The sequence below is a fragment of the Crotalus tigris genome, unplaced genomic scaffold (assembly GCF_016545835.1).
Source record: "Crotalus tigris isolate CLP2741 ecotype Arizona unplaced genomic scaffold, ASM1654583v1 scf7180000018824.943158, whole genome shotgun sequence".
Classification (NCBI taxonomy): domain Eukaryota; kingdom Metazoa; phylum Chordata; class Lepidosauria; order Squamata; family Viperidae; genus Crotalus; species Crotalus tigris.
In genome coordinates this window covers 459,550-473,211 of record NW_024097214.1, presented here as the reverse complement: position 1 = coordinate 473,211, position 13,662 = coordinate 459,550, and the positions used below count along the sequence as shown (strand labels likewise).

At 43.4% G+C, this 13,662-nt stretch overlaps 1 protein-coding gene across 5 annotated transcripts in view; it reads right to left on the bottom strand.

Annotated features, from left to right (window-relative positions):
* Nucleotides 1-13,662, bottom strand: part of STAG1 (stromal antigen 1) — a 204,739-nt gene that overhangs the window by 93,256 nt on the left and 97,821 nt on the right. The window lies entirely within an intron of this gene.

The following is a 13,662-nucleotide window of genomic DNA, read 5'->3' as shown; positions in this document are numbered from 1 at the left end:
AATAAATTACTAAATCAATTAGATTCTGCATTATTCTGGCTCTCTGTTTTATTCAATAAAACCCATCTAAAGCAAGAGAAACTTTCTGCTATCCATTTTTTAAAAATCTATGCATGTATTATAAAATTTATAATATACCATAGAAAATCAATCACAAGTTCCATCAAGTTCCTTCTTGAACATTTGCCAGTTGTTCCTTTTTTTTCTTTGATTTCTTTTTGAGACTTACAATTAACAACTAAGTCTTACAATGTAGACAGCCACAAATTTAACCTTGGAAAAACTATTCAGAGATGACATCAAAACTACAAGAAAAACAAACAGCACAAATGGATTCTGGATTGCAAATGGATGGCAAATCGATTGCAAGAGAAAAACATTTTCTCTTACAATAACTGTATCTTTTAATTTGCTATCAGTTTGAAGATTTGTTAATGTTCTTGATGAGATTTCTTCAAATAAGGAGCCGAGGTGGCGCAGCAGTTAGAGTGCAGTACTGCAGGCCACTTTAGCTGACTGTGTTCAACAGGTCAGTGGTTCAAATCTCACCGGCTCAAGGTTGACTCAGCCTTCCATCCTTCCGAGGTAGGTAAAATTGTTGGGGGCAATGTAAATATATATATATATATATATATATACACACACACACACATACATACATACATACATACATACATACATACATTGCTTACTGGTGTATACCGCTTAGAGAGTGCTTGCACTTAAAGCGGTATATAAGTCTCATAAATAAATAAATAGCTTTTTTGTGCTTTTCATGTGATAATGTAAGTATCTTTATGGGCCATGAGTTTGTTTGGCCTCCCATTCTTCCCAATCTTTTTGAAAAAAAGATTGGAATTTGGCCTTTTGGTTCTGAAGAGTATTTCATTTTACTTTGTCACTATTGGGGATGGGGAAGTAAAAGAAAAAAATTCACTAATGAATGACTGTTAATCACTTTCATGAACCAATTGTTAAAATAGTAGGCTTAACTAGGCCTTCTGATTCTTGAGACTACTAGCATATCAATCTGTTTGCTGGTTGCTCCATTTCTTTGAACCAGTCAGGATGCAGCAGTTCCAACGCTTTTTCTCCCAAACTACAGCTGGGAAGAGTCACTGTTTCCTTCTTAATGATACATACACATGTTGTATACAGGTCATCTTCACTTACTGCTTAATTTAATGACAATTCAAAGTTATCACAGTGTAAAAAGAAAAGAAAAAAAGCTTTGCAACCAATTTTCAAATTTATGACCACTGAAGCATCCTGCAGTCGCATGATCCTCATCTGACACATATGTATGACGATCACATCCCACAGTCACATGTGTCAGTTTATTATAGTCTTAGATCAGTGCAAGCAATGTATTCATAAGTGCTCCGTGAGTATTTATAAATCTATTTTAAGAGATAGTAAATAAAATAACATTTGAGACAAAATTAACATACATTTATAAAACAACCTGACTAGAATCTGTGAATGAAGTTCCAAAAGAGCAAACTATGTAGACTTTAAAGTTATGTAAAATACGTTAACATCTAAAATTACAAAAATATGATAATATCTAAAACTGGCAGATGTCATCTCAGAACCACTGAACTATACTTTTCAAAGATCCTGGAGCACTGGGGAACTACCAGAGGACTGGAAAAGAGCTGATGTAGTTCCCATCTTCAAAAAAGGGGAAAAAAAAATGGATCCAGGAAATTACAGACCTATCAGTCTGACCTTAATACCTGGGAAGATTCTGGAAAAGATAATCAAACAACGAATCAGCGAATACCTAGAGGCAAACAAAGTCATTACTAAAAGCCAACACAGGTTTGTCAAAAACAGATCATGCCAGAGAAATCTTATTGCATTCTTTAACCAAGTGACAAAATTAGTAGACCAGAGGAATGCTGTGGATATAATTTACTTGGACTTCAGTAAGGCATTTGATAAAGTAGATCACAACCTACTACTTAATAAGATAGAAAAATGTGGGTTAGACAGCATCATCACCAGATGAATTCGCAGCTGGCTGACCAGCCGTACTCAGCATGTAGTCCTCAATGGAACTGCATCTACATAGAGGGAAGTGTGTAGTGGGGTGCCCCAGGACTCTGTTCTAGGCCCAGTGCTCCTCAACATCTTCATCAACAATTTGGGGATAGATGGGGAACTCATCAAATTTGTAAACAACTCCAAGCTGGCAGGAATAGCCAACACTCCAGAAGACAAGCTTAAGATACAGGAGGATATGGACAGACTTGAACACTGGGCGCTATCTAACAAAATGAAATTCAATGGTGAAAAAAGTAAGGTTCTACATTTAGACAAGAAAAAACAAATGTACAGGTATAGTATAGGTGGTACCTTGCTCAATAGTAGTAACTGTGAGAGGGACCTCGGAGTCCTAGTAGACAATCACTTAAATATGAGCCAGCAGTGTGCTGCAGCTACTAAAAAAGCCAATACAGTGCTAGGCTGCATTAACAGAGGGATAGAATCAAGATCACGTGAAGTGTTAATACCACTTTACAATGCCTTGGTAAGGCCACACTTGGAATACTGCACCCAATTTTGGTCACCACGATGTAAAAAAGATGTTGAGACTCTAGAAAGAGTACAGAGAAGAGCAACAAAGATGATTAGGGGACTGGAGGCTAAAACACATAAGGAACGGTTGCTGGAATTGGGTATGTCTAGCTTAATGAAGAGAAGGACTAGGGATGACATGATAGCAGTGTTCCAATATCTCAGGGGCTGCCACAAAGAAGAGGGAGTCAAGCTATTCTCCAAAGCGCATGAAGGCAGGACAAGAAGCAATGGATGGAAACTAATCAAGGAGAGAAGCAACCTAGAACTAAGGAGAAACTTCCTGACAGTTAGAACAATTAACCAGTGGAACAACCTGCCTCCAGAAGCGGTGAATGCTCCAACACTGGAAGTTTTTAAGAAGAGACTGGATAGCCATTTGTCTGAAATGGTATAGGGTTCCTGCCTGAGCAGGGTGTTGGACTAGATGACCTCCAAGGTCCCTTCTAACATCATCATCATCATTAAATTTAAGTAATATGTTATATGTAAAGTAACAAAAAAATCTGAAATTATATAGAAAACATTTATTTGGTGGGAAATTGGCTGGCTTACTGATGGTCACATGATCACCATTTGTGTGCTGCAGAAATGGCTTGCAATAAGCATTTAATAGAGAAGATAGAAATAAAATTATAAATTGCAGTCAAGACCAAAGAGGAAGTGAAGTTCTAAGCACATTGTGATCATGTTTTGTTTAGCGACCATGGCACTTAGCAATGGAATTGCTAGTCCCAATTGTTGCTAAGTGAGGACTACTGTTATTTCCCAAAAAATAAGCCCCTCCCCTAAACTAAGACATACCCTGATTTTTGGGGGGTAATATAAGCCCTGCCCCCAAAATAAGCCCTAGTAAGGACCCTGTCCACTCCATCCCACCTTGCTGCCACAATGGGGCAGAAGGCTGTGTGGCATATAGTGCCACTGCCGCCACAACGAAGTGAGGCAGGAGGGGGAGGGGGTGCAGCTGCGCCCCGCTTACCAGTACTTCATTCCCCCCTCTCAGCCAGGCCATTTCTTGATCGGTGACCTTTCACTTCCTTCCCGAGCTGGACTACCAGCATTGAAACATTATGAAACATATATATGGAAGGGAAAATATACATGTGAAAGAGAACATTTGTATAATCTCAAAACAATGTTTAATGGAAATTGCCAGCCAAATTAATGTATATATTGCCAGCCAAATTAACTGTCTAGTAAAATCAACGAATTTTAACATACATATATGATTGGTCCTGAGCCAGCTACTTAATTACTTGTACACATCTCACATTTCCTGCAGCTGTAGCAGCAGTAAACAACACATATAAATAACAGTTGTAATAAACACTTATACATTCAAAATTAAGAAATACATAAGACAGCTGAGAAATAAATACTTTAAGCCAAATACTAGTAATATGTTTTACTAAAAACTATTTACCTCTATATAACAGATAAAAAATGGGAATAGCTATTGAATAGCTTCCTGTTATGCATGCTCTGTATAATCAGGCATGGACTTCATTCTGAATCAGTGAAGTTTTCAATCATTCTTCGAAAACAACTTCATGTATGAAATGCAACTAAAGCATATTCACTGTTACTATACTGACATCACTGCTGACTATGACCACCTTGATTCAAGGCTGAATCAAGGAGTACTATCCTGACCTGCACAATCTTTAACTTAAAGATTATGAGCATCATAAGCATAGTTAATATACAAATATTGTAAAAAGGCTACTATATTCATGCCACCAAAGTAACCAATGAATATTAAGTTCTATCAGAAACCTACAGCCAAACCAGAGCTAGACAAGAGAGCAAAGATCAGGGTTCTGATCCTATCAAGTAATTTCCCCACCAGGTAACTCTGTTAAGCAGTCATAATTCAAGGCACATAATACTAACCAATCACATAGGTTCATAAAAACAAAGTAGTCTCAAGCAGACTAGCGAAAAGGCTGAAGTAATTACTGTATGTAAACTATTATTGTTTCATGCAACCATTCCCGTTCTGTTTGCTGGAGTGCTCTGCTTTAATGCCCCAATGTACAAAAGCAAAATACTGTCCCAATGTCTCCAATGAAAGCCTAAATGAAAATAAGCTAATTGCATAAAAGACCACCCCCACCAATGACAGGCAAGCTACCAGAATATAAACTGACAGCAAACTGCACGCCTTACTAGCACTGATGTTACCTAGTTTTGGTAATGAAACGTAAAACAAGCAAGCTGAGCAAGCACCAAGGACCCTTCATGTCAACCCTGAACTACAAATATTCTCCTTTATTAGTACTAATAGAAGCATATTACACAGGGACTATGTGAGTTTTGCCTTAATTGGTACACAATTATCTTGCAGGATCACTCTCCCATTAGAATTAGCCCTAATTAAATTAACGCAGGAAAAAATGCTGCACTTTAATGGTTTATTTAACTGCATCCCACTAAGGCAGGGGTAGGCAACCTTGGCTCTTTTATGACTCGTGGACTTCAACTCCCAGAATTCCTAAGCCAGCTGGGAGTTGAAGTCCACAGTAATAAAAGAGCCAAGGTTGCCTATCCCTGCACTAAGGAATAGCTACCAATCGTGAAGCACAGCCTACCAATAACATGCTAAACCTTCTACACATGCTATTTATTAAGGACTGCAAAACCATGGATTTTATCAATCATCTGACATAATGCACTACTGATAAACCTTTTTTATTTAGTTGGATCACAAATGATATATTGGATTATGGAAGTCTGATGTAACAGACCTCTAAATTTGGAAAGATATATAATTTATGAAAAACAAGGAAAAAAACTAAAGCATTATTTGCAAGAGACAGCAGAAGACAGATAGTCCTCACTTACCAACTGCCTCATTCAGCAACCTATTCAAAGTTGTGATGATTCTGAAATAGTAGACTTATGGCTTTACTAGCAACCATCACAGTGTCCCCACAATCATATGATCACCATTTGCAACCTTCATAGCTGGCTTCCAACAAGCAAAATCAATGGGGAAGCTGGCAGAAAATTGCAAATCACCCGATGTTGCATTTAATGACTTGCGAATTCTTTAATGATCACAGCAAAACTGATGTCATAAGTCAGGTGTGGTCATATGACATTTCATTTAATGACTACATCATTTAGCGATGGAGTTGCTGTCCCAATACTGATTGGTAAGGGAAAAGGGGCATTGTCTTACCTGAACGCCTTTTCTCAGCATGATGATGTAGAATCCACCGGTGGGTAATTTCAGCCTTCCTGCTCAGAAGAGACTAGGTTGGAACGTTGGCCACGCCGCCCTCTGGGTGTGTCTTCCCAGTTTTGACGAGGCGAAGCATCCCTGACGAAGTCCGGCGCAATGGCTCCAATCATCGTGACACTTGCCTAGACTACCCTAATGGGAGGGTCTGGATTCTACATCATCATGCTGAGAAAAGGTGTTGAAGTAAGACAACGCTCCTTCTCCAGCATGGTGAGTGTAGAATCCACCAGTGGGACATACCAAAGCCGCTCATGTCCCTACGGGGGGGGGGGAGTCTAGGCTTGTGTCCCCTGAGAAGAAACAACCTGTTGTAGGACCTGCCTGCCAAACGCGGCATCCACAGTCGCAAACCTATCTATCCTATAATGCCTGACAAATGAGGAAGGGAAGGACCACGTCGCTGCCCTACAAATCTCCTCGACCAAAACTTGTGTGGACCAAGCCGCTGACGCAGCTGTGCTGCGCGTAGAGTGAGCCGTGATATGTGCAGGAACTGGAAATGACTGAGAAAGATAAGCCCGAACAATGCATGCCCTTATCCACCTACCAATGGTCGAAGATGAAACCTTCTGACCCATGGCGGAGGGTTGAAAAGACACGAACAAGGCCTCCGACTTGCAAAAGGCCGAGGTTCACTTAACGTAATGACGCAGAGCCCTGCGCACATCCAATTTATGCCACTGTCGTTCTAAACTGTGTGAAGGATTCGGACAGAAATTTGGAAGAACTAAGTCTTGTGACCTATGAAACAAGGTACTGACCTTTGGAATGAAAGAAGAGTCCAATCTGAGGACCACCCTATCCTCGAAAAAGGTGCACAGATCACTCTGAACTGAAAGTGCGGCCAATTCCGAAATCCTTTTAGCCAATGTTATGGCAACTAGTAATGCACCTTCAAAGAAAATGAAGAGAACAAGAACTAAGAGGTTCAAACGGAGAGGAGGTCAGAGCCTGTAACACCCTATGGATAGCGATGTACCGCGAGCAGTCTAGCGTTAACTGCCCCCTTTAGGAAAGCACTAATTGCCAGATGTTGCAACAAAAGAACCAAGTTGTCACAGGTAAGGGCCGTTGACAGGGCCGCGACCTGCCTACGGATGGTACTAGGTGATAAACCCTTGTTCATACCTTCCAGCAGATAGTCCAAAATGTTGGGAATTGTAACCGAGAGCGGCCTGAGATTTTGCTTAGTACACCACGTGCAGAAGTTCCTCCACGTGGCGTCATAAATTCTATTAGTCGAGGTTGCCTTGAGGCCTGAATCATCGAGATCACACCGGACAAATATGACTGCCTAGCTAAACCTTCCTGCTCAAGTGCCAGGCAGCTAGCTGTAGCCACTGTGGATCTGGGTGCTGAAGGTTCCCTTGGCTGAGAGCCACTCATTCCGGGGAATCCTCCACGGTAGTGAGAGCGATAGATCCACAAGGTCGGCAAACCACGGACGCCTTGGCCAATGTGGAGCAATCAAGATTATATCCACCCTTTCCAGCTTACGGATGGTTGCCTGTAACAACGGAAGGGGAGGAAAGGCATAAAGCAGGCCCCCCGGCCACTGGCACTGGAGGGCGTCCATTCCCTCCGCTCCTTGTGTCGGGAACCTGGAGAAGAACCTGAGAAGTTGAGTGTTCAACGGGGAGCAAAGAGGTCCAGATGTGGACGACCAAACCTTATCGAGATGTCCCTGAACAGTGCCGGGTCCAGTAGCCACTCCGAGTGGTCCACCGTGACCCTGCTAAGGGAATCTGCTTGTTGATTTGCCTCCCCCGATATGTGCTCCGCCCTGATGGACCCCAGGGTGGACTCTGCCCAAAGACCTAGATCCAAGGCCTCCTGCATGAGCGACCAGGATCGGGTCCCTCACTGTTTGTTGACGTGAGCCTTGGCTGCTACGTTGTCTGTCAGAATCAGGACGTGTTGTCCTGTCACTAGTGAGGAAAACTGCCAGAATGCTAAGTGTATGGCTCTGAGTTCGAGCCAATTTATGTTGCGAACTAGGTCCGACCGAGACCACTGTCCCTGGGCCAGATGAAGCCCAGCACTGGAGGGATAACAGGGTGTGGTGGGGGACCCTGACCCTTCGGTTGGATGAACTGAGGTGCTGTTTCTGAAAGGGAAGGAGGAACCACTGAAGGCTTCTTGAGGAAGCCTAGCCCACAGAAGAAATACAAGAAACTATCTTTCCATACAAGAAACCATCTTTCCCAGGAGTTGAGACAGCTGTACCAGGAGCACAGTTTTTGCTCTCCGAACCTGATGTACCAGCTTTCGGATGCTGACTCGAAGTTCCTGTGAAAGACAGACCTTGCAAAGGTCTGAATCTATGATCGCCCCAAGATGTAGGAGGCGCTTCGTGGGGATCATGTGGCTCTTTTTGAAGTTCACTGAGAACCCGTGAACTTGAAGGGTATGTATCGTTATTTCCAGGTCTGACTGAGCCGACCGGAAAGAACTGGACTGAACTAGAATGTCGTCTAGATAGCACTGCACGCGCATCAGCATCATCCTTAGGTGAGCCGCCAAGACTGCCAAAATCTTTGTGAAAACCCTTGAAGCCAAAGACAGCCCAAAGGGAAGGGCTCTGTATTTGTAATGCTGGTGCGCATAGCAAAACCAAGGAACCTGCGGTGTTCTGGTAGTATCGGGATGTGAAGGTATGCCTCTGTCAGATCTATGGAGGACAGAAAGTCCCCTTTTCTGACACTGGCGAGAATGGACTTTAGGGTCTGCATCTTGAACCTTCTGTAGGTCAAGAAGTAGTTCAGACCCTTTAAGTCCAGTATCGCCCTCCATCCCCCTGAGGCTTTGGGGACCACAAACAGAATGAAGTAAAACCCCTCTCCTTCTTGTTCCTGTGGAACGGGTTCTATGGCCTTGATTTCTGTCAGATGGGAGATGGCCGTGGCTACCAGTTGTGCCTCGGTTGCGTTTCGTGACACCGGGCACTGTATGAAGCTGTCTGGGGGAAGAGAGTAGAACTCTAGGGTGAGACCGTATTTGATGGTGTCCCTGACCCAAGAGTCGGTGGTGGTAGCCTCCCAAGTGTCGCTGAACAGCGCCAGGCGACCCCCAATGGGAGAGTCCTCCTTGGCGTCACTTGGACCACCTGTAAGGACCGCCACCCAAGCCCCGGAAGGGAAGTTTGGATTGAAATTGGCCCTTGGCTCCCATGCTCTGGCGGTCCTGTGGACGATCCTGCCTGGGGGGAAAAGGATCGCGAGTCTCTTGACCAATCCCAGGACTGCCCTGCCCAAAAGGGCTGTCTCCACTCTCAGGAACCACTGGGACAGAAAGCCTGTCTACGAAACTCCTGCTGGGGCCACCTATCTGACCGTTTGGAGGGTATGCCAGAACCTTGCGTTTTTCCTTGCCCTCAATAATGTGCGGTTCAAGGATTGAGCCGAATAGCTGTGTACCGCTACATTTGGACGTGGACAGATGCCACTTTGACTTCAAGTCAGTTCTCCACTGCTTCAGCCACAGTAACCTACGAGAGGCAACCGTGGCTGCAATAGATCTAGCAGAGTATCTGGTTGAATGAAGGGAAGTGTCTGCCATGTACTCTGAAGCAGCCACCAGCTTCCCTAGTGTCTGATGTGTTCGAACCTGATCCGGGGGAACGACTGCTGCAGTTCACGGAGCCACATGATTGAAGCCCTTGCGAAGAAAGACGATGAAGTTGCAGCCTTGATCGCCCATGCCGACGCCTGGTGCGCTTGGGTGAAGGGAAAGCTCAAATTTCTTGTCTTCCGCTTTCAGGGCTTCAGCCATATCCCCTGGAATAGCAGATGTGGAAAACAAAGAAGTCAGAGGAGTGTCAACAGAGGGCACCTCCAAGAGGAAAGCAAATGAAGAAGAAACATTGAATAGTTTCTTCTCTGTACTATTGGGAGAAGGCAGAGTAGCCAGGGATGACCACTGTTTCTCCACTGTAGTACGGAAAACCTGTGGACAAGGAATCTGCTTGTCCTCCACAACCTGTCCTGCAAACAACAGGTTAGATTCCTGGCTGGTGGAGGTAGAAGGTTTCTCCTCCTGTACTGAAGTGAGGTTGGCGGTGGTACAGGCCTTCATCAGGAGAGACCTGAAAAGAGAAGGGTCAAAAAGCCCCGAAGTTGGTGCCTGTTCAGACGCTGCCTCCTCATCCTCTGACATGGGTGTGTCAGCTATCTCCAGGTCCACAGACCCCTCCTCCCCTAGCTGGGAAGAAGTCTCAGAGATGCCTGAACCGGGGGCTGTGGTACATCCCGCTTGAGAAGGAGGAATAAAAGGAGGCGATGGTGGTTGCAAGGGTCGTTGTCCCCTAGAAGACATGAATTGCATAAACGCATTGTACATGAAAGCCTGAAACTGATCTGACCACATATCTCTTTGTTCAGAACTAACCCCAGCCTCAGCTGGAATAAACGTGGCCTCAGGTCCTTGATGAGTAGAAGATGATGATGAGCGAGAGGGACCAACCTGTTCAGTTTCCCCCTGAGGAGACCAAGCCCTGGAGGCATCATGAGAAGATGCGAATGGAGGCTCAAATGGGGAGTTGTCCAATGGAACGGGGGGAACCACTTCAGCTTCACTGGACATGAGCCTTTGGGCTTTGGAGAATTCCCTCTCCAGTGCCAGATGTCTCCTCGAGGCCTCTCGCTCGGCTGCCTTGGAGGGCTCCTTGGTGGAGATGTGTTTTGTCTTAGCCTTTTTCTTTTCCCCCACGTCCAAATCAGTAGATGTGCGCTTTGTTTGTGCGGGGGGAATACCAGAGCCCTGTGGTGCCTGGGGTGACGAACTGTCTGCCATTGCAGTCTAGATAATCCAGGTAGGAGATATCCAGGAGTGGGGGGAACCCAAAATGCAGATCTAGTTGACAGAGATGGAAAACGATCCTCACTCTGCACAACAGCAATGGCAAGGACAGCCAGACAGCTCCCTAGAACTGCCTGTCTAGGCCAGTGACAAATGCCACACTCTAAGTGGAACAGATGGTCTAAAAGTAATTTCCCCTTCGCTCAACTCACACCAGAAATAATTATATGTGACAGAACCACCAATGAGTAGTTAGAACAACAATGCCAATACAGACCAGGAAATCTGTGATTCTCCCGAGAACAAGCTGATAACTTCCCCCCGGTTAAAGGCCTGACAACACAGGCCAGTGATAAATAAGGCAGGCCTCAATGCCTTGGAGAGGAACACGAGGTCCCCACAAACTGGCTTCCGTGCCTAAGGACACTCTCAAAATGGCGGCTGTGTCCTAAATCACACTCAAAATGGTGGCCGCTCCCAATAACGCTTCCAAAATGGCAACCGCGTCCTGCGCACACAGTCAAAATGGCGGCCGCGCCCATTCAGTGCTTCCAAAGAAAGGCGAAGATGCCAAAAGAGGGGAATAGAAGGGAATCAACCCCCCTGCTAGATTGAGAATTCTAAGGAACAACCAATTTAAATAAGCACTCTCCCCCTTTCATGAAAAGGCACTTGCTATTAGTTGCACAGCCTCCGCTGCGATTCGAATTCTGTGGCCGAGAGGAGCCTCATTGCGACGAAGCCAAAAGGGAAGCCTCCAAACAGCCTGAGTCTCGAAAGGACTCCAATCTCCGAAAGCCAGCTAGTCGGTTGGTCCGCGCTCCGCTGATCCGCTTGATCAGAGGTGAAAACCCCCGCTCGAAAAAACGGCCTGCAGCCTTCTTCACAGGAGCCTGTTAGGCTCGAAGCCAGAAGGCCTTTTCAAATTTCAATTTAAATTTTTGCTAATTCAAGTTCCAATTGCAAAAACAAAAAGAAACACTACAATTTAGATAACTAAAAGTATTAACTCAATCAGAATAAAATAGATGATCAATTAACCTAGCCTAGCTAAGGAGCCAAAAATTTTGCACCCTACTGAGCCGAGACTAAGCCCAGAGGGAAGTGTGGCCAAAGTTCTGACCTAGTCTCTTCTGAGCAGGAAGGCTGAAATTACCCACCGGTGGATTCTACACTCATTATGCTGGAAAACTACCTATATAAATAAGAGCTCTTTCCATACAAAGGTAAACATTAGAATCATTAAGAATAATTATTATAAGTGCATGGATTTAGATGGAATACATTTTCCGCCAAGCTGTTAAAATTAAAGAGTTCCTGGTGCTCTCTGAGTTTGGTTCTTTGCTTTCATTATCCAACTGGGTAACATCGTCAGTGCAAGTGAATGGAGCTTGCTGCCTGTTTATTTATAGTAGCTTATCCTGCCAGTTTAGTGGCAATGTGGTTTCCTCCTAATAGTTCCTTGAGCGCAATATTATTTTCTGCCTGATTGCCTCATTTTGATCTCTGTTTATTAGTGTTGGCTGCTAGAAGGAATTTATTCTAGTCTTTTTATTTCCTTCCTAAGTTTTTTATTGTCCCTTTTGGATGGTGTGCAAATGTACTTTATCTCTATGTACCTACACTTTCATTGTTTAATTTTTATTTCAATACAGGAAAACATATCATCTTTTAATATATCTAGCAATACTATTGAGTTTCTGTACATATAAAGTACAAATATTTATCTAGTAAGGTAGTTGTATGTATTTGATTTTATAGCGATAAGTACTGTGTGTTATCATAGGAAAGAAGAGCATAATAAATGATATTTTCTAAAAGAAATTTCTGCTCCATACCCGATTTAAAGATTAAAGAGCAAGATGAGAAAGCAGTGCCTTTGAAATTACTCACTGACAATTGGACGTCTGATCTTTGGACCACGTATGCACTTCATCAGACCACTATCAACTAAATGACAAGCAATATTTCTATTCAGATTACAATGCAGCAACAGTTTGATTTAAAAGACCTTCATACAGTAGACTATGAATGCAATAAATAGTTGTCCACAATTCCCCTTGGAATAAAGAAGTCCACTGTATCCAAAATAGTTCAGATGGGGCAATAACATTCTCAATTTATCACACTCATACTCTGTACAATCACACACAATTCTCGGGGGTTTACAAAAATTGCAAGTGACCCAAGCATTTAAATAAAGTATCCATGCCATGAATTACAACCATAAAAAAAAGAATAATTAAAAACAACCAACTATATTGTCCTGTTTCTCTCAAAAAGCCCATCCGGGATGATTCACTTTTGAGTGTTTCTGGGAGGCTAGGACACTAGGGGATAATTTAATTTCTGAGAGGAAACTCTTCCATAAAACAGGTGTTGTTACTGATAAGCATCTCTTTTATGGAAAGGACCTATGAGCCCCAACCCAATACCCTGAAGAGGTGACAGATTATCAACAATTTCTCCTGGAATGCACAGTCAAATTGGTCCTGCAAGTATCTCAGTGTCAAGTCATGCAGGGCTTTATAACAAAACAACCAGTACTTTATTGCAGCTGGAAGCCAAGAGATACCCAATGGAAGACTTGGACTACAGGTGTAATGTCTTCATAGTAGTGAGTGTCAGCTAATAGTTGAGTTGCTACATTCTGGGCCAAGTGAAATTTCTCAGTGGTCTTAAGACCCAGTGGTCTTTAGCAGAACACAATGCACCAGATATGGGAGAAGAAGGATTATTTTCTCTTTCATTTAGGTGTATGTGACATGCAAGCAGAGTCAGGGCAATTTCCAAATTTTTAACATGCTGAGCCCAAAAGGTTTGCCATTACTGTTCTAGCATATGGCTAATATTCAACAAAAGCTACTGAAAGACACAATGTGGCATAACTAGGGAAGAATCTTTATTATGTATTACAGTTTAGTTACTTGACGCAATTGATTGCTGTCTACCAATATAAGGATACCAACTCCTCAAACCAACTCATTATCAAAAATCGAGTGTGCGTATCTCAAATTATGCCTCTAGTGAAC